This window comes from Gorilla gorilla, chromosome 8 (genome assembly GCF_029281585.2).
Source record: "Gorilla gorilla gorilla isolate KB3781 chromosome 8, NHGRI_mGorGor1-v2.1_pri, whole genome shotgun sequence".
Classification (NCBI taxonomy): domain Eukaryota; kingdom Metazoa; phylum Chordata; class Mammalia; order Primates; family Hominidae; genus Gorilla; species Gorilla gorilla.
This window is the reverse complement of record NC_073232.2, coordinates 30,315,001-30,336,892: the sequence shown is the minus strand read 5'-3', so window position 1 is coordinate 30,336,892 and position 21,892 is coordinate 30,315,001. Positions and strand designations below refer to the sequence as shown.

General features: G+C 44.9%; 1 long non-coding RNA gene across 1 annotated transcript in view; it reads left to right on the top strand.

The window, feature by feature from the left end:
• The window catches only part of LOC134759159 (uncharacterized), a 60,228-nt gene that overhangs the window by 22,478 nt on the left and 15,858 nt on the right, over nt 1-21,892 (top strand). The window lies entirely within an intron of this gene.

The window sequence follows — 21,892 nt, the reverse complement described above, 5'->3', positions numbered from 1 at the left end:
CTGCAATGATAACACTGCGGGTTAGGGAGCAACTTTCATGTTTAGTCTCAAACATTTTCTCAAGAGTCAGTGCCGGGGCCTCCCAGAATTGCAGTGAGCTCGGGACATTCTTAGCTGCTTCAAACAAGAAGATATAGCCTGTTTAACTTGCCAGGATTCATGTAACAGAGGCCTGGTCCCATCTGGGCATGTACAAGACTTGCTTCATTTACCTGGAAATTGCAGGTATCTCTTCCTCATAATGAGGTTTCTGAAATATTCCTTGTTTTTCAGAGACTCAAGCTATTAGCCAAGTAGGAGCTAGCAATAGCTCTTAAACAATGGCAAAAGGGTCAGATATTTCCTGTGCTGTTGTTACTGTTTATAACAGGCCTGACACAATTTGCTGGGGGAAGAAAGATTTGAACTGTCATTATAGATTTTCTCTCCTTGTGTGTGACTTGGCAGGACACTGACATTGGGTCCTCCCTGAAGGTCATCTTGAACCGAATATGCGCCCCTAACTTTCCTTCGAACCAGGCAACAACGGCACAATTTCTTGGCTATATCTTGTTTGCTTTTCAGCAATGGCAAGCCAAAAGCCATCCCAGCACAGAAATAACTGGGATGCCTTTTGTTTCTTTGGCAACTGTTATATCACTCTTGCCTTTCCTTATTTGATGAGAAGGTAGTAGAGAAAAAAATGATAATGATAATCTCACACAATATGTAGGTATTTTTACAAACCAGTCTTATACTTGAAAATAATTTTATAATACATCAGGAAAATATCAAAGAAAAATATAAAGAAAAGGGAAGAATAGGATTATTGTTAGAAAATATAAAATACCATACTTGCCTTTAGAGAAAAATTTACAGTGTGATTAAATGAGCCAATATCAAGGTGTTTTAATAATCTAAAATATTATTTTTATATACCCTACCACGTAAAATATTCGGCAGGAATCTAACAAATGAAATGTAAACCTTTCCTATATTTCTTTTACATACCATCAATATAGCTTACTACTATTTTGCTTCCTTTACTCACACGCTTAAGAATGAAGTACTATCCTAAAGCAGAAGAAAAATAAAGGCACATCAAATATGCATGCTGCCTATTAGCATCTGTTTATTCTAATTTAATTTTTTTTTTTTTTTTGAGATGGAGTCTCCCTCTGTCACCCAGGCTGGAATGCAGTGGCACGATCTCAACTCACTGCAACCTCTGCCTCCCTGGTTCAAGCGATTCTCCTTCCTCAGCCTCCCGAGTAGCTGGGACTACATGCATGAGTCACCATGCCTGGCTAAGTTTTGTATTTTTAGTGCAGATGGAGTTTCATCATGTAGCCCAGGCTAGTCTCGAACTCCTGACCTCAAGTGATCTTCTGCCTCAGCCTTCCAAAGTGCTAGGATTACAGGCATGAGCCACTACCACGCCCAGCCTGTTTTAATATTAATTCAGTATCAATAAACTCAGAAAACTGATTGCACTAACAGGATAATGGTAATTTTCATTATATAAGGAAAGTACTTAATTATTCTATCTTGATCACAATTTGGAATAAACACTTGTCTGGTCTAGCAATAAACTGGGCACTTTCTTTAGCCAAAAAAAAAAAACAAACAAACAAACAAAAAAAGGGTCAGATATTATCCATTGATACAGTTTGGATATTTCTCTCCTCCACGTCTCATGTTGAAATGTGAGCCCCAGTGTTGGAAGTCGGACCTCATAGGAGGTGTCTGGGTCCTGGCGGGGGGATCCCTCATGAATGGCTTGATGCCCTCACCACAGTAATGATTTCATGCCAGATCTGGTTGTTAGGGTCTGGCATCTCCTCCTCCTCTCTCTTGCTTCTGCTCTTGCCATGTGACGTGCCAGCTCCCAGGTCACTGTCCTCCATGATTATAAGCTCCCTGACCCCTTACCAGAAGCCAAACAGATGCTGCTGCCATGCTTGTACATCCTGCAGACCTGTCAGCCAAATAAACCCCTTTTCTGGGCCAGGCGCGGTGGCTCTCGCCTGTAATCTCAGCACTTTGGAAGGCCGAGGTGGGCAGATCACTGAAGGTCGGGAGTTTGAAACCAGCCTGGACAACATGGTGAAACCCCATCTGTACTAAAAATACAAAAATTAGCTGGGCGTGGTGGCGGGCGCCTGTAATCTCAGCTAGTTGGGAAGCCAAGGCAGGAGAATCGCTTGTACCTGGGAGGTGGAGGTTGCAGTGACCCAAGATCGTGCTACGGCAATCCAGCCTGGGTGAAGAGTGAGACTCTGTCTCAAAAAAATAAAAAATAAATAAAAAATAAGCCTCCTTTTCTTTATAAATTACCCAGTCTCAGGTATTCCTTTATAGCAATGCAAAATTGACTAACATATCCATAAAGCCATTGACCAGGTGAAGAAAAATGATGGTGGAGTCTGTTATCTGTCCACCAAACTCTATCCTCCCATTCTTCCTCAGTATTAGAACACTACTGTGGATTTTGGCTGCATTTCCAGGGGCTACATTCCCCCGGCTCATGTCCCACTTTGCAGCAAACTGTGGCTATGCAACCCAGCTCTCACAGATGGAATATGAACAGAAATGTTGGGAACAACTTCCCATTTACTTGATTAAGAGAAAGTCTCTAGCCCTGAACTCACCTCTTGCCCCTATCCTCGCAGTCTGGCTTGGCCACAACTTGGACATCCTTGGAAGTCATGTGTGGAAGGACTGCCATCTGCCACCCTGGACTGGGGACAAACCCACCTGGAATTCTTAAACTGGACTGTTAGATGAGTAAGACATAAACTTATCTTGTTTGAGCCATTGAATTTTTGGGTCTCTTTGTTATAGCAGCTATCATTTCCTCACCCAGACAGAGGCTAAAGCACTACATGTATATACCATTGTCTGGAGCACATAATCGTGCAAGTCCAGCACCTTAAGGTAGCGTAGGCACTCCCTCCTTCTCTTGCTTCCTTTGGTACTGTTCATCCAATATTGGCTTTGGTATCCACCTGTAAACCTACTTTTCTTCTCCTTTCTTTTGACCAGGAAAAATGCCTGCAACATTGTCAGCCTCTAACCTCTGACTTCCAGGCTTTGCCCTCTCTTTATTCCCCTCTCACTAGCAGCTAGAGTATTATTTTTGAGGATGAATGAAAGTAGCCGCCTCTGGCTATGCACCCCAGTGACTCCTCCCTATAGCACCATAGAGATGATGTCTCTGTGGTTGTTGCAAAACCCAGACCTTGACTGGGTGTGGTGACTCAGACTTGTAATCCCCAGACTTTGAGAGGCTGAGGTGGGAAGATCATTTGAGACCGGGATTTCAAGACCAGCTTGGGCAACATAGTGAGACCCCATCTCTACAAAAACTTAAAAAAAACAAAATCAAACAAACAAAAAAACCAGCCAGGCATGGTGGTGCACGCATTTAGTCCCAGCTACTCAGGAGTCTGAGGTGGGAGGGTCACCTGAGCCTTTCAAAAAAAAAAAAATCCCAGGTCTTTACTGACTCTATGCCTTCTCCACCCAGGGACATTTAATACACACTGTAAAGTCTGAATAGGCTGCCCTTGGGACAAGGGCCTGAGCAAGGGAGGCAAGGTAGACGTGCTAGGCTGAGGGAGCCACACCACCATGACGAAGAATGCATATATTTTTGTTTTGTTTTGTTTTGTTTTTGACGGAGACTTGCTCTGTCACTCAGGTTGGAGTGCAATGGTGTGATCTCTGCTCACTGCAACCTCCACTTCCCCAGTTCAAGCAATTCTCCTGCCTCAGCCTCCCAAGTAGCTGGGATTACAGGCACGTGCCACCATGCCCAGATAATTTTTTGTATTTTTAGTAGAGACGGGGTTTCGCCTTGTTGGCCAGGCTGGTCTTGAACTCCTGACCTCAGGTGATCCACCCACCTCGGCCTCCCAAAGTGCTGGGATTATAAACGTGAGCCACCGCACCTGGCCAAGACTGCATTTTACCACCTCAGTTACATCACTCTCCTGACTGCAAACTGCTCTTACCTCTTTCTTTCCTCTTTGTGATTCCTCATTTTACTCCCCCAGCAGATAACTTTGTTCTCCTCCACAGTGGGAACATTTTTCTGATTATTCCTAAAATATATTATTATTATTATTTTGAGATGGAGTCTCGCTCTGTTGCCCAGGCTGGAGTGCAGTGGCACGATCTTGGCTCACTGCAACCTTCGCCTCCTGGGTTCAAGTGATTCTCCCTGCCTCAGCCTCCCGAGTAGCTGGGATTACAGACACGTGCCACCATGCCCAGCTAATTTTTGTATTTTTAGTAGAGAAGAGGTTTCACCATGTTGGCCAGGATGGTCTCGATCTCCTGACCCTGTGATCTGCCTGCCTCGGCCTCCCAAACCTAAAGTATATTATTATTTTTTAGAGACAGGAGCTCGCTATGTTGCCCAGATTGGAGTGCAGTGGCTACTCACAGGTGCAATCATAGCTCACTGCAGCCTTGAACACCTGGGCCCAAGCAATCCTCCTGCCTTGCAAGGCCTCCCAAGTAGCTGGGACTACTGGCATGTGCCACTGTGCCTGGCTTAAATGTATTTTTACACCTTTTTTTAAAAATTAGTATCCAAACAAGTTTCCTATATTGTGTTTGATTTTTAGGTCTCTTAAGTGTCTTTTTTTTCTATGTCAGTGCTGGTCCCCCATTCACTACTTCTATTGATTTGTTGGTAAAACCAGTTCATTTGTCCTAACAAATGAATACACCCTGGATTTGTCTGATTTCTTTGTTGTGGTATCTTTTAACTTATTTTGGTGTGTGTGTCAGATCTTTTAGCAAGCATTTTAGTTTGGCCTAGAGAACAGGTTGTGAGCTCTGTTTCTGTTTCTGACCATATTGTATGGGCAGGTCACTTAAGTCCTCTATAGGCTGGTATTTCCCTGCCCCCTCCCCCTCCAGCCCCAATGGATGCCATCATTTTTCTATCTGACAAATAGGGAGGATCATAACTTGCTCCGCTTTTAGAATGACATGAGAATGAAATGATGTGCTCTGTGTGGTAAGTATTAAGGTTCTTAGGTAGAAAGCACTCTATAAGAATGGTTACAAAAACTTCTTTTCTTTTTTTTTTGAGACAGAGTTTCGCTCTTGTTGCCCAGGCTGGAGTACAATAGCACGATCTTGGCTCACTGCAACCTCCGCTTCCCGGGTTCAAGCAATTCGCCTTCCTCAGCCTCCTGAGTAGCTGGGATTACAGGCATGCGCCACAATGCCTGGCTAATTTTGTGTTTTTAGTAGAGACGGGGTTTCTCCATGTTGGTCAGGCTGGTCCCTAACTCCCGACCTCAGGTGATCCGCCCGCCTCGGCCTCCCAAAGTGCTGGGATTACAGGCGTGAGCCACCGCGCCCGGCCAGAAAAACTTTTCTTTAGGCTGGAGGAAGTTCGATAAATTTAGGAATGCAAAAGCTTTAGTGACAGGGAGTGGGGAGAAAGGCATGAATTCATTGGCTGTTGAGATCGATGTTGCTCTTTTCCTCTCTGCGTATATATCACAGTGTCTAGACTTACATGGTAAAGGAGGGCACAAAAACACAATACGATCCAATTAGAAGTGCCACATTCCATTAAGCTTATTCTGTTTGCCTTCTTCCTTCCTACTTCGAATAATTGTGAGTACCAGGTAGGTTTCTGGCCGTTTCTTTATTCTTGGTGGTGTGATAACAGCAAAATAGGACAAGAAGAACATTCAAATGTGGAAAACTGCATTGCATAGGCTGATCGTACAATGTCTGAATAGGTAACAGGGGACCTTTCAGCTTGCATCAAGAGACCCCGAAATCTCAGCTCATGGATTGCCATCCAATTTATTGAGGCTGTCCTCTTGTCCTCCTAGCTACCTGCCTGGCCATTGCACTGTTTTCCTTACCAACCAGGATTCCTGAGTGCAATCTGATGCAGGACTCCCTCTCTCGTTCCTTTCAAAGCCTCAGTGTCAGAGTCTCCTGCCCTAAGTGAACATGGAAGCTCTCAGTTACCAAATGGTTGGTCGCCACATAAGCTGCTGGGATTTGACACCATAGCAAAGTATAAGAAGCTCAGGGTAGCCTTTTAGGTTTGAGAGACTGAAAAATAATTTTAGTGTTTAGAATGTAAAGAAAAGCACTTCTTTCTTCCTTCTTTCTTTTTTTGAAGACAAGGTCTTGCTATGTTGCCCAGGCTGGAGCGCAGTGGCGTGATAACAGCTCACTGCAGCCTTGAACTCCTGGGGCTCAAGCAATCTTCCTGGGTAGCTAGAACTATGCTTATCACTATGCCTGGCTAACTTTTTCTTTTCTTTTCTCTTTTCTTTTCTTTCTTTCTCTTTCTTTCTTTCATTCTTTTCTTTCTTCCTTTCTCCCTCTCTCTCCCTCCCTCCCACCTTTCTCTCTCTTTCTTTCTCATTCTCTTTTTCTTTCTTTCTTTCTCTCTCCCCCTCCCTCCTTCCCTCCCTCCCTCCCTCACTTCTTTCTTTCTTTCTTTCTTTCTTTCTTTCTTTCTATCTTTCTTTCTTTCTTTTTCTCTCTCTCTTTCTCCCTCTCTCCTTCCTTCCTTCCTTCCTTCTTTCTTTCTTTCTTTCTTTCTTTCTTTCTTTCTTTCTTTCTTTCTTTTACTTTCTTTCTTCTTCTTTCTTTCTTCTTTCTTTCTTCTTTCTCACTTTCTTCTTTTTTTTTGAGACAGGGTCTCACTATGTTGCCCAGTCTTATCTTGACTTGTCTTGACTTCTTGTCTGGAATTCTTGGCCTCAAGTTGTCTTCCCACCTTGGCCTCCCAAAGCACTGGATGACAGGTGTGAGTCACTACATCCAGCTAAGAAAAGCACTTCTGATCATCAGTGTGCCCTGTGTTCTGGCAGGACGGCTTGCAAACCTTAGCTACTGCTCCTAGCATCAGCCCCATGTGGCACCATTGAAGCTAGGCACCCAGGGTTACACAGTCAGCATTTGCTAAGGGCCTGTTTGAATGCGACACGAGCTTGAGCAGGAAGCTTTTCTACTTGGTATAGTAGATTGCATAGTCCCTCCTGCTTCCCAAAGATATGTCTACCTGGAACCTCTGAATGTGACCTTAGTTGGAATAACGGCCTTCGCAGATATAATTAAGGTAAGAATCTCAAGATGAGATCATCCTGGGTTACGGTGGACCCTAAAACCAATGATGAGTTTCTATATGAGGCAGCAAAGGGGAATACAGAGAGACACAAGGGAGAAGGCCACATGAAGATGGGGGCAGAGACTAGAGTGATGCAGCCTCATGCCAAGGAGTGCCTGGGACCACTAGATGCTGGAAGAGGCAAGCCAGGCTACTCCTCTAGAGGTTCTGGAGGGAGCACGGCTTTGCTGGCACCTTGTTTTCAGATTTCTGGCCTCCAGAACTGTAAGGGAACACATTTCTGATGTTTTAAGCACCAAGTTTGTGGTAATTTGCCATGGCAGCCAAACGAAAGAAATGTACTCAGCCCATGTAAAGACCTCACCCTCTGTCTGATCCTTGATCACTAACAAGTCATTTATTTGTTTATTAATTATTATTATTATTTGAGACAGAGTCTTGCTCTGTCACCTCAGCTCACTGCAACCTCCACCTCCCTGGTTCAAGAGATTCCCCTGCCCCAGCCTCCCAAGTAGCTGGGATTACAGGCACACACCATCACACCTGGCTAATTTTTGTGTTTTTATTAGAGACGTGGTTTCATCATGTTGGTCAGGATGGTCTTAAACTCCTGACCTCAAGTGAACCACCTGCCTTGGCCTCCCAAAGTACTGGAATTAGAGGCATGAGTCACTGCGCCCAGCCTGTTTATTTATTTATTTATTATTTTGAGACAGGGACTTGCTCTGTCTCCCAGGGCTGGAGTGCAGAGGCATGATCATAGCTCACTGTAGCCTCAACCTCCTGGGCTCAAGTGATCCTCCCACCTTAGCCTCCCTAGTAGCTGGGACTACAGGCATGTTCCACCATGCCTAGCAAATTTTTAAATTTTTTTGTAGAGACAAGGTCTTGCTATGTTGCCCAGACTGGTCTTGAACTCCTGGGCTCAAGCCATTCTTATGCCTCAGCCTCCCAAAGTGCTAGGGTTACAGGTGTGCATCACTGTGCCTGGCCACTAACAAGTAACTTTTTTTTTTTTTTTTGAGATGAAATCTCAATCTGTCACCCAGGCTGGAGTGTAGTGGCGTGATCTCGGCTCACTGCAAACTCCATCTCCCAGGTTCACGCCATTCTCCTGCCTCAGCCTCCCGAGTAGCTGGGACTATAGGCGCCCGCTACCACACCTGGCTAATTTTCTGTATTTTTAGTAGAGATGGGGTTTCACCTTGTTAGCCAGGATTGTCTCGATCTCCTGACCTTGTGATCTGCCTGCCTTGGCCTCCCAAAGTGCTGGGATTACAGGCGTGAGCCACCGCACCCAGCCACAAGTAACTTAAATTTGAAAAATTATTTCCCTGTCTAGGTAAACCCCAAATTATACTTTTCCATAAGTAGAACATGACAGTTCTTACAATGGCTGAAGTTTTATTTTTTATTTTTATTTATTTATTTTATTGATATGTAGTTTCACTCTTGTCGTCCAGGCTGGAGTGCAATGGTGCAATCTCAGTTCACTGCAACCTCCGCCTCCTGGCTTCAAGCGATTCTCCTGCCTCAGCCTCCTGAGTAGCTTGGATTACAAGTGTTAGCCACCACACCTGGCTAATTTTTGTATTTTTAGTAGAGGCAGGGTTTTACCATGTTGGCCGGGCTGGTCTCAAACTCCTGACCTCAGGTGATCCACCCACCTCGGCCTCCCAAAGTGCTAGGATTACATGTGTTAGCCACTGAGACTGGCCTGGCTGAAGTTTTAGAGAGAAGAGGTGGAGATATTTTAGAGGTTGACTATCTGGCCAGTTAGAAAGGACCTCATAGGTTTGCAGTGTCGTGTTGAGGTCAGCATGGCCCACAGTTCTGTTCCCAGGTTTACAAAATAAGAAACCTTTACCGTATTAGCATACCCAGTGTTGAATATGTTCTTCAGGGATAACCTGTGATAAAAGTAAAGTCGCAACCAAGAGATGTATGAACTAGAAAGATGATTTGTCAGTTTAGGATAGGAGACCTAGCTCTGTAGTGATGGGGATGCTCACATACCTTGTTCGTGTCTCCCTCTTTCTAGATTTAGTATACTAGTCAGCCTAAATCAATAATCAAAAACTAAGTGCAGTGGCTCACACCTGTAATCCCCACACATTGGGAGGCTGAGGCGGAAGAATCGCTGGAGCCCAGGAATTCGAGACCAATCTGGACTACATAGCAAGGCCCCATTTCCACAAAAATTAAAAAAATTAGCCAGGTGTGGTGTTGTGTGCCTGCGGTTCTGGCCACTCAGGAAGCTGAGGAGGGAAGATCGTTTGAGCCCAGGAGTTGGAGGTTGCAGTGAGCTATGATTGCATCACTGCACTCCAGCCTGGGTGACAGAGCAAGACTCTGCCTCTAAAAAAGTTAAATAAATAATAAATAATAATTAGAATATTACTTGGTGTGAGAGTAACTGTTGATACTCACCCATGTTCATGTCGTCGTCCTCTTCCTTGGCGTACTGCTAGACAACATTGCCTGCCCCTTGCTCCCTACTGTCATCTAGATGGGGCCATATGAGGAGTTCTCTCCATTGGAATATGAGCCAAAGTGATGTGTGTTACCTCTGGGCCAAGAGTCTTAAGGGTGGGTGTGCTTTCTCTACCATTGCTCATCCCCCCGTCCATCCGCTCAATGAACGGTACTTCAAGGAGCCTGGGGAGGGTGGTGCCACGGTATTAAATGGTCCTCGGTCCCTGAATGACTTTGTGGAGTACAGCCTACTCCTGGCCCAATTCTCATTGGCATGTGATGTGACAGAGACATAAATTTTTATGGCTTTAAGCCAGTGCATTTCAGAGTTATCCATTATAACATCTAGCATAACTTACCCTAAGTCACATATGTGGTCAGCATGGAATTAGAGCAAAGGGATTTGGATAGTCATAAATAATGTACCATTGGGATGATGGTAAATCTGGTGAATTGCTCCTTCCCTGCAAATGGAATCCAGCTCTCCAGAAACTGGTATGCTTATGGTTTCATCTCAAGCTCTTTGGAGCTCTCATTTTTCTGAGTATCCTTCTGCTAAAAACACTCTTTCTTCAAACAGGGCTCATTCCAGTGGTCTAGGCTGCAGCTCCTGGTTGGAGTCACATCCAGTCATGCTTTCTGTGCCCTGATCAGCTAGATTAGATGTGAAGATTCTCAGAATTTCAGAACTGAGATGCAGAGATTCTCCATTCAGAATCTCAGAATTCCCAGATTCTCAGAATCTCCAAAAGGTAAAATATTTTGGGCTACCTTTTCAGGTGACTGATCTAAACATTTACATATTATCATGCATATAACATTCTTTTTCCTTCTTTTTAATTGTAAAATTAAGACCTGACATGGTAAAAAAAAAAATCTCTTGTTTATTCTTCCAAAAATTTTGAATGCATATATACGTGCATATATGTGTGTTTTATTTAAAACACAAATAAATGGTATTTCTCTATATCTATTTTTTTTTACCTTGCTGTTTTAGCTTTTCATTGACTATAATATCTTGGGAGTCCCTAAAGGATCAGAGGGGCTGGGTGCAATGGCTCATGCCTATAATCCCAGGACTCTGGGGGGGCCTAAGCAGGTGGATTGCTTGAGTCTAGGAGTTTGAGATCAGCCTGGATGACATGGCGAAACTCCGTCTCTATAAAATTTACAAAAATTAGCCAGGCATGGCGGTGCATGCTTGTAGTCCCAGCTACTCGGGAGGATGAGGTGGGAAGATCGCCTGAGCCTGGGAGGCAGAAGTTGCAGTGAGCCAAGGTCGTACCACTGCATTTCAGCCTGGGCAACAGAAAGACCCTGTCTCAAAAAAAAAAAAAAAAAAAAAAAAAAAGATCAGAGATGAATAACATATTTCTTGCTTTTTGGGAGTATGTCAGGGGGCAGATAAACCATGAGTATAAATGACCTAAAAAGTAGAGTATATGATTAGTAGCATTTGGGAGGCACAGTGTGCTGTCTATTTAAAGGATAAAGCAATTATATGAGGTTTTCTGGGGAATGTATGGAAAAAACTCTCATTTACTGAGCGTCTTCTATGTGCCAGGTACTGCACTAAGTGCTTCATGCACAGTATCTTTTTAAGTTACAATACCTGAGTGAGGAAGGTATTATCATTTTATCCCCGTTGTACAGATTAAAAACATGGAAGCAGCCAGGCGCGGTGGCTCATGCCTGTAACCCCAGCACTTTGGGAGGCCGAGGCAGGCAGATTACTTGAGGCCAGGAGTTCGAGATCATGACTGGCCAACATGGTGAAACCCCATCTCTACTAAAAATACAAAAAATTAGCCGGGTGTGGTGGCGGGCATCTGTAATCCCAGCTACTCAGGAGGCTGAGGCAGGAGAATTGCTTGAACCCGGAAGGCGGAGGTTGCAGTGAGCTGAGATGGCGCCACTGCACTCCAGCCTGGGCAACAAGAGTGAAACTCCATCTCAAAAAAAAAAAAAAAAACATAATAATTAAATAAAAATAAATAAATACAATAAAAACATGGAAGTTCGGCGGGGATGATGGCTCATGCCTGTAATCCCAGCACTTTGAAAGGCTGAGGCAGATAGATTGCTTGAGCCCAGGAGTTCGAGACTAGCCTGGGCAACATGGTGAAACCTGTTTCTATTAGCCAGGTGTGATGACACACGCCTGTAGTCCCAGCCACTCAGGAGGCTGTAGTGGGAGGATCGCTTGAGCCCCAGAGGTAGAGGTTGCAGTGAGCCAAAATCACACCACTGCACTCCAGACAAGGTGACAGAGAGACCCTGTCTCAAAGCAAAACAAAACAACAACAACCAAACCAAACCAAGTCTACTAAAAACATGGAAGCTCAGAGTGGCCAAATAACTTGTCCATGGTCACATAACTAGCAAGTGGTTTAACAGGGATTTTAACTTCAAAGCCCATGCACACTTTTCACTTTACCTGGCTCTCAACAAAAATTCAAAATGACTTACACAGAGACCAAACCTCTGAGTAGCAGATTAGAATCATTACAAGTGTTGGGTGTGGAGGCACGTGCCTGTAATCCCAGCTACTTGGGAGGCTGAGGCGGGAGGATTGCTTAAAGCCAGGAGTTAGAGGCTGTGGTGAGCTGTGATTGCACCACTCCACTCCAGCCTAGGCAACAGAGTGAGACCTCTTCTCTTAAAAAAAAAAAAAAATAAGAAGAAGAACCATGATAAGTTATTAGGTAGGTCTTTCACTTCTATGATCAATGTTAGTTGTTTATTTGAACAAGGAAGCTCTTCTGTTGTCTCGTTGAGAGTAACAGGCTGGGTGGACTCGGGCAAGACTCTGAACACATCTTTGTCAATTTTAATATGGAGAGTATGATAGTGAGTGACCTCCAAGGGTGAGTATGAACATTCAATGTGTTAATACACACAAAACCCTTGAAAGAATGCCAGACACATAGTAAGTGTCGTAAGGTGTTGGCTACCATGATTACCAGAGATGTCTGTGGATTTGAGAAAAGGAAGGGAAGTAGGAATAGGAGAGGCAACAAAATTGAGGACTGAAGAGAAGGGTCAGATTCTGAGAGGGCCTTTAAGCCAACATGGAGCCAGAAGGCTGTTGGGAAAGTAGGCAGAAATTAAGGAACATACTCCATCCCACCCCAGGGCACCGCACCTGGTGCAGCCTGATGTTTAGTTTCATGTATCCCTGGCCTCCTGTGCTCCCCTGCTGGTTGGAGACTTAATAGCTGCTCAGACATTTTTTGCTGTTCACTCCTTGGTGATTGGAGGTGAAAAGAATGCAAAAGGGTGTAAATCAAACAGGAAGCCCCTTTTTAGTCTCCTGCTGGATCCCAGTCAAATGAGGAGGGCATCATCAATGGTAGACTGAATAAAGAAAATGCAGTCCATATACATCATGGAATATTATGCAGCCATAAAAAAGAGTGCGATCATGTCCTTTGCAGGAACATGGTTGGAGCTGAAAGCCATTGTCCTTAGCGAACTAACACAGAAACAGAAACCCAAAAACCATGTTTTCATATGTAAGTGGGAGCTAAATGACGGGAACACATGGACACATAGAGGGGAACAACAGACACTGGGGCCTACCAGAGGGTGGGGGCTGGGAGGAGGGAGAGGATCAGGAAAAATAACTAATGGGTACTAGGCTCAATACATGGGTGATGAAATAATCTGTATAACAAACCCCCATGACAAGGAGTTTACCTCTATCACAAACCTGCACTTGTACCCCGGAACCTAAAATAAAAGTAAAAAAAAAAAGACCAAGGGGAAGGGCCTCCTGGTGAGTCAGCCTGAGTCACCGGGTGGGAATGTGAAATATTCATTTGGAGAAGGGCTCTGGCATTGCCTCAAGTCATCAGTGTTCTCAGTAGATAATGCACTGAAATCTCTCCACATATACGTGGCCTTAGTATGTCTGAGTTGGAGAATATCAAGTCTCCAGCCAGCCTGGGAGCATAGGATGCCAGGGCTACACAAAGCTGAACATCAAGCTGCACTGAGTGCAGTGCACAGGGGGTGGGGCAGGGTCACCCCACAATATTGGACTTGGGGCATGAGTGGGGGAGGTTTGAAGATCCTAGACAGAAGGTGTCATGGTCCTGTGAAGACAGAAGTAATGTTTTGCTAGTAATAAGTGATTGTTTCTTCCTCCTCTTTGCCTTGGCATGTGACAGCTTGCTGGTCCCCCGGGCAAATGCAGCCGCTAGGGAGGGGCACCCGCATGGAGGCGGTATGCAGCTGGCTACAGAACAAACAGCAGAGAAGATGTCTGAGTTGGAGGACACTGAGGCTCCACCAGCCCTAGGGGGCACAGGAGACCAGGGACACATGAAACAGAACAGCAGCCTGACCTCTGCCCTGGGTCACACTGGCATGGGCTCCATCTGTTCCTGAATGAGGAGAGAGGCTGAAGTGAGAGCCTGACATTTGTCCTTCTCTCATCTTTCTGTCTAGCCTGTCCCTTAATCGGGCTCTGATAAGAGGCGACAAGAGACTCATATAAGCACCAGCTTTGGGTCCTTGATGATAGGTTATTGTAAATGACATGGAGGCCCTTTACCAAGAATGGATAAATTGCTCCCAACAGAGGCAGGAGGAACGCTTGAAGCCAGGAGTCTGAGACCAGCCTGGACAACATAGCGAGACCCCATCTCTACCAAAAATTTAGTCATTAGCCGGGTGCTGTGGTAAGCACCTGTAGTCCCAGCTACTTGGGAGGTCGAGGTGGGAGAATCACGTGAGCCTGGGAGGTTGAGGCTGCAGTGAGCTGAGAACACGCCACTGCACTCCAGCCTGGTGGGCAGAGTGAGACTTTGTATTAAAAAAAAGAAAAAATCAGCCAGGTGCAGTGGCTCACACCTGTAATCCCAGCACTTTGGGAGGATGAGGCAGGTGTATCTCTTGAGGTCAGGAGTTTGAGACCAGCCTGGCCAAAATGGTGAAACCTCATCTCTACTAAAAAAAAAATACAAAAATTTGCTGGGCATGCTGGCGGACAGCTGTAATCCCAGCTACTTGGGAAGCTGAGGCAGGAGAATTGCTTGAACCCTGGAGGCGGAGGCTGCAGTGAGATGAGATCGCACCATTGCAATCCAGGCTGGGCAACAAGAGTGAGACTCCATCTAAAAAAAAAAAAAAAAGAAAAGTCACAACTTCTTGGTGAGGAGGTTCCAACAGGAGGGTCTTCATTGGGTGTTGTCAGGCAGTCTATGAATTTATAATATCGTCTCCTTGGAGAATTATTATTATTTTTTTTAGCGTTGAGAGTGTGGTCCATAGCCTCAGAGGCACAAAATCCTCATTTATCAACCCATGGATTGTGGAGAGTGGAGTGTTTCTCATGGCTGGAGTAATATGAAGCAAACTCAGGGAACGATGGATAAAGCAAAGTTCCTGCCAATTTCTCATGACTAAAAGGGCTGAGGGGGACCGAATACTGGCAACCTTTGACCAACAGCAAAGGCAGGCTACATGGGAAGTCAAATTCTACAAGAAGAAGCTGCTTAGGGACCTCAGAAGTCAGAACTAGGGGAGCTGGTTTTCTAATACAAATGTTTAATGATGCCAGAGTAAGATGATCTGCTATGTCCACCTGCACAGCGGAAGATCCCTGTCATCTTGCCTAGGCAGAGTGAGTTGTTGTTAGATTAGATCATGACCCTCCCTCCCTTGGCCTGGGCTGAGGGGCCACTGCCAACATTTGCCTCTGACATTCTACTTTTTAAAAAAAGTTTCTATGACTCACCACAGGCTTATGAATGCAGACGGTCTGGTTAATTCAAGCTTGGAGTTCTGGAAATCATCCCATCATTTTAGGGCAGTGTTTCTCAAAGGGTGAGCTTTTGAACACATGCAGCAGAATCACATGTGCTTGAGTATGTGTGTTGGTTAAAAATGCAGGCTGGGTGCAGTGGCTTACGCCTGTAATCCCAGCATTTTTGGGAAGCCGAAGCGGGTGGATCACCTGAGGTCGGGAGTTCGAGACCAGCCTGAACAACATGGAGAAACCCCGACTCTACTAAAAATACAAAATTAGCCAGGCGTGGCAGCGCATGCTTGTAATCCCAGCTACTCGGGAGCCTGAGGCAGAAGAATCGCTTCAACCCGGGAGGTGGAGGTTGTGGTGAGCCAAGATCACGCCACTGCACTCCAGCCTGGGCAACAAGAGCAAAACTTTGTCTAAAAAAAAATCAGATTCCTGGATCTCATTTCTGTTGATCTGAATGAATGTCTCTGGGGTTGGGGGCTGGGAATCCCAATCTGAATTTTAAGCCAACATGCCAGTTGAATTTAATGTACACAAAATTTGAGAATCGTTGTTTTGGGGTGACCTTGTGTATCTCTGTAATCCATTATGAGTTGATTTTGGAGTGGACCATCTTATATCCAAGGCTTATGAAAATCTATTTAATACTGGTGACACTTTGGCTATCTTCGTTATGTTGTTGGTTACAAAATGCAATTGGATGTTGTTTTTATTTTTTATTTTATTTTTTGAGTCAGAGTCTTGCTCTGTCACCCAGGCTGGAGCACAGCAGCGCCATCTTGGCTTACTGCAACCTCTGCCTCCCAGGTTCAAGCAATTCTCCTGCCTCAGCCTCCTGAGTAGCTAGGACTACAGGCTTGTGCCACCACACCCAGCTAATTTTTTTGTATTTTTGTATTTAGAGGTGGGGTTTTACCATGTTGGCCAGGCTGGTCTCAAACTACGGGCCTTAAGTGATCTGCCTGCCTTAGCCTCCCAAAGTGCTGGGATTACAGGCGTGAGCCACCGTGCCTGGCCAGATATTGTTTTTAAAACAGATTCTTGAATTGGGGTAATTCTATGTAATGAATATAGTCATGATTCTGGTATGTAGTTCTGGTATGTAGAAAAGGCAAAATCCCAGCCTGGCCAACATGGTGAAACCCTAACTGTACTAAAAATACAAAAAATAGCAGGGTGTGGTGGCGTGCGCCTGTAGTCCCAGCTACTCAGGAGGCTGAGGGAGGAGAATCGCTTGAACCCCGGAGGCAGAGGTTGCCTTGAGCCAAGATCGTGCCACTGCATTCCAGCCTGGGAGACAGGGTAAGAATCTGTCTCAAAAAGAAAAAAAAAAAGAAAACAAAAAGAAAAGGCAAAATCATGGTATAACTCCCCTTACATTTTGTATTAATGGGGCTTTTTGTCTGCTACCCATCATTAGTTGATATAGCTTTTAAACTAGTTATTTTTTCCTCCCAGCTTTATTGAGGTATAATTGACTAATAAAACTGGTATATATTAAGGAATACAACTTGATGATTTGTTTGTTTTGTTTTTTGAGACAGGGTCTCACTCTGTCACCCAGGCTGGAGTGCAGTGGTATGAGCCTCTGCAGCCTCAACCTCCTGGGCTCAAGTGATCCTCCCACTTCAGCCTCCCAAGTAGCTAGGACTACAGATGCATCTCACCACACCCAGCTAATTTTTTTGTAAAGCTGGGGGTCTCCTTATGTTGCCCAGGCTGCTCTCCAACTCCTGGGCTCAAAGGATCCTCCCACCTCAGCCTCCAAGTACAAAAAATTTGTAGCTAGAACTACAGGTGTGCACCACCATGCCCACCTAATTTTTTTTTTTTTTTGGTGGAAATGGGGGTCTTCCTATGTTGCCCAGGCCGGTCTCGAACTCTTGGGCTCAAATGATCCTCCCTCCTCAGCCTCCCAAAGTGTTGAGATTATGGGCCTGAGCCACTGTGCGCAGCCAAGGAGAGACTTTTTATTTTTCCTTTCAGTACAAAGTTTCTCGGGTCCTCCTTGGTTTTCTACTGGATCTTCTCACTGACAGAGCAAAAGGGTTCTTACCTCCCATTATCACTTCCTATGTAATTATCCACCGGTCCAGGCACTCAGGGGTTATGCTTCTTTCCTTGACAAAGACTTTTGTTTTTTTTTTTTTTTTTTGGAGACAGAGTCTCCTCCTGTTGCCGAGGCTGGAGTGCAGTGGCAAGATCTCAGCTCACTGCAACCTCTGCCTCCTGGGTTCAAGCGATTCTCCTGCCTCAGCCTCCTGAGTAGCTGGGATTACAGGCACGTGCCACTATGCCTGGCTAATTTTTGTATTTTTAGTAGAGATGGGGTTGCACGGTGTTGGCCAGGCAGGCCTTGAACTCCTGACCTCATGATCTGCCCGCCTTGGTCTCCCAAAGTGCTGGGATTACAAGCGTGAGCCACCAGGCCCGGCCGAGACTGTTATTTTATCTGCAGCTACACGAAGAAACAATTGCAGCTCTAGCACTCAGCTGGATTAATCACAGATATGTGATCCCTGCACACCAGCACACTGCCTTCTTGAACAGGGCAACTTTGAATTAACATCAGATTGAGATCAAGTAACATCACTAATTATGATTCATAAGGAACTTCTACCCATTATTAGAAAGGAAATGCCAACCCCTGACCATTCTTAAAACTAGTATTTTATTTTATATTTTTTGAGACCGTGTTTTGCTCTTGTTGCCCTGGCTGGAGTGCAATGGCGCGATTTCGGCTCACCACAATCTCCGCCTTCCGGGTTCAAGTGATTCTCCTGCCTCAGCCTCCTGAGTAGCTGGGATTACAGGCATGAGCCACCACGCCTGGCTAATTTTTTGTATTTTTAGTAGAGACGGGGTTTCCCCATGTTGGTCAGGCTGGTCTCAAACTCCTGACCTCAGGTGATCTGCCCACCTCGGCCTCCCAAAGTGCTGGGATTAAAGGCGTGAGCCACTGCGCCCGGCCCTTAAAACTATTTTTGACCTGTTATGAAAATAGTGTAATTTGAGAAGGAAGAGAGAAGCATGAGAATTAGTTTTCTGGCCAGATGATGTAGTATTTTGCAAACTGACTGCATCTTAAAAATACAAAAAATAAAAGATAATGTTGCCGGGTGCGGCGGCTCATGCTTGTAATCTTACAGCCCCCACATGGGGGCTGAGGTGAGCAGATCACCTGAGGTCAGGGGTTTGAGACCAGCCTGGCCAACAATGTGAAACCCTGTCTCTACTAAAAATACAAAAATTAGCCAGGCGTGGTGGCATACATCTGTAATCCCAGCTACTCGGGAGGCTGAGGCAGGAAAAATCACTTGAGCCCACGAGATGGAGAGTGCAGTGAGCCGAGATTGTGTCACTGCACTTCAGCCTGGGTGACAGAGTGAGACTCTGTCTCAAAAAGAAAACAAAAGAAAAAAAAGGTAATATTTATTTTGTGTACACCAGAGTAAATAGAGCCCAATTTTTTTTTTTTTTTTTTTTTTAAGATGGAGTCTCTCTCTGTTGCCCAGGCTGGAGTGCAGTAGTGCGATCTTGGCTCACTGCAAGCTCCGCCTCCTGGGTTCATGCCATTCTCCTGCCTCAGCCTCCGGAGTAGCTGGGACTACAGGCACCCGCCACTACGCCCGGCTAATTTTTTTTTTTTTTTTTTTGTATTTTTAGTAGAGATGGGGTTTCACCGTGTTAGACAGGATGGTCTTCATCTCCTGACCTCGTGATCCGCCTACCTTGGCCTCCCAAAGTGCTGGGATTACAGGCGTGAGCCACCGTGCCCGGCCCCAATAGAGCACAATTTTTATATAGAATTTTTTATTTAGGCTGGAGAAAAAGCAATTGCAGTTTTTGCCATTAAAAGTAATGAATTTGGCCCAGTGTGGTGGCTCATGCCTGTAATCCCAGCACTTTGGGAGGCCAAGGCAGGCAGATCACGAGTTCAGGAGTTCAAAATCAGCCTGACCAACATGGTGAAACCCCTTCTCTACTAAAAATACAAAAATTAGCTGGACGTGGTGATGCATGCCTGTAATCCCAGCTACTCAGGAGGGTGAGGCAGGAGAATTATTTGAACCCGGGAGGTGAAGGTTGCAGTGAGCCTGGATCGCACCACTGGACTCCAGCCTGGGCAACAGGACCAGACTCCGTCTCAAAAAAAAAAAAAAAAAAAAAGTAATGAATTTGCAGAATCAATTCCCTTTAGCATGAGTTTTCAAAGGCAGACTTCAAGTGTGTTTACCTATCTGGTAGGTTAAACGAGTTCACATCCTTAAAGCTTAGGGCTGTGTTGTGGATGTACACTCCTTGAGCATGTGGGGAAGGAAGTTAGGCACTGACGTTTTTCCGGAATATTCCCTTACCCGATGCCAAATTTCCTATTGCTAATCCCTCATCCTGATCCCTTTCCTGGGGAGTCCTGCCTAATACCAAACCTGTAGACTTTCTGTACAAGGGATGTGGTCTGACAACACACAAGGTTTATACTTTTTAAAATGACACAAGGAATTTTTGTTCCTGTCTTCCAGCAGGCTGTGAGGAGATTTTTATCAATTTGATTCATCACTGTGAAAATGATCTCCTGATTGAGTTTCTTTTGAATTTTTGAAATGGTTAATGAATAAATTGATCTTTTTAATTTTTTTTTTTTTTTTTTTTGAGACAGGGTCTTGCTCTGTCACCCAGGCTGGAGTGCAGTGGCGTGATCATAGCTCACTGTAGCCTCAACCTCCTGGGTTTAAGGGTTTAAGCAATCCTCCCATCTCAGCCTCCTGGATAGCTGGGACTACAAGCATGCACCGCCAAGTCCAGCTAATTTTTTAAATTTTTTGTAGAGACGGGTCTTGCTACATTGCCCAGGCTAGTCTCAAACCTCTGGGCTCAAGTGATCCTTCCACTGTGGCCTCTCAAAGTGCTGGGATTACAAGCATGAGTCACCACGCCCAGCTGCTTTTTGTTTGTTTAATATTGGAGAGATGTTGCCATAGTTATTTCTTGATTTTCCACACACAGCTTCTGTGTGCTGTGACCTTACTCATGGCAATTCAGTTTCTTATTATACCTTAAGGACAGTGGTACCTTCCTCATTTAGTTTTGTTCAAGATAATACTGTTTGTCCTTAAAGAATGTTTTGAAGATGTACTTTTATAGAACTGCACTCCCACATTATTTCTTGTCTTTCCGCATGATTCTGTGTATTTGCTTCCATTTTCCTGTGACCTTCCTCCAACCTAAATCTTTCGTACTACATTTTTCCTTTTTTTTGTTCTCTAAAACAAAGACATTTTACTAATCATTAGGAAAATGCGAATCAAAACCACAGTGGTAGCCAGGTGTGGTGGCTTATGCCTGTAATCCCAGCACTTTGGGAGGTCGAGGCAGGCGGATCACTTGAGGTCAGGAGTTTGAGACCAGCCTGGCAACATGGTGAAACCCCATCTCTACTAAAATACAAAAATTAGCTGGGCTTGATGGCGCACACCTGTAATCCCAGCTACTCAGGAGGCTGAGGCAGGAGAATTGCTTTAACTCAGGAGGTGGAGGTTGCAGTGAGCTGAGATTGCGCCACTGCACTCCAGCCGGGGTGACAGAGTGAGACTCCATCTCTAAAAAAAAAAACCAAGCTCCTCTGTCCAGCTCATGCGAAAGGTGAATATCTGGATTGCTCCACTGCACTACAGCCTGGGCAACAGAGCAAGACTGTGTTTCAAAACAAAACAAAACACAATCAATAATATACCACTTTCACATCCATTAGGATAGGATGGCTTTTAAAAACAACAACAACAACAACAACAAAAAGCCAAGAAAAACCCCAGAAAGTAATAAATGCTGGTGAGGGTGGGGACAAATTGGAACCCTTGCATATTGCTGGTGGGAATGCAAAATGGTGTAGCCACTGTGGAAAACATGAAGGTGCTTCCTCAAAAAAGTAAATATACTATCACCATGTGATCCAGCCATTCTTCTTTTGGGCATACACCCAAAAGAACTGCAAGGAGGTTCTTTTAGCAACATGTGTACACTCATGTTCATAGCAGCATTATTCACAATAGCTGAAAGGTGGAAACAACCCAAGTGACCATTTGCAGATGAATGGATAAACAAAATGTGGTATATACATACAATGGAATATGATTCAGCCTTAAAAAAGGAAGGAGGCCGGGTGTGGTGGCTCATGCCTGTATTCCCAGCACTTTGGGAGACTGAGGCGGGCGGATCACCTGAGGTCGGGAGGTCGAGACCAGCCTGACCAACATGGAGAAACTGTCTCTACTGAAAATACAAAATTAGCTGGGCATAGTGGTTCATGCCTGTATTCCAGCTACTCGGGATGCTGAGGCAGGAGAATTGCTTAAACCTGGGAGGCAGAGGGTGCTGTGAGCCAAGATCATGCCATTGCACTCCAGCCTGGGCAACAAGAGCAAAACTCCGTCTCAAAAAAAAAAAAAAAAAAAAAAAACCACAAAGGAAATTCACATGCACAACATGGATGAACCTTGAGGACAGTATGCTAATTGACATAAGCCAGTCACAAAAGGACAAATGCTGTATGG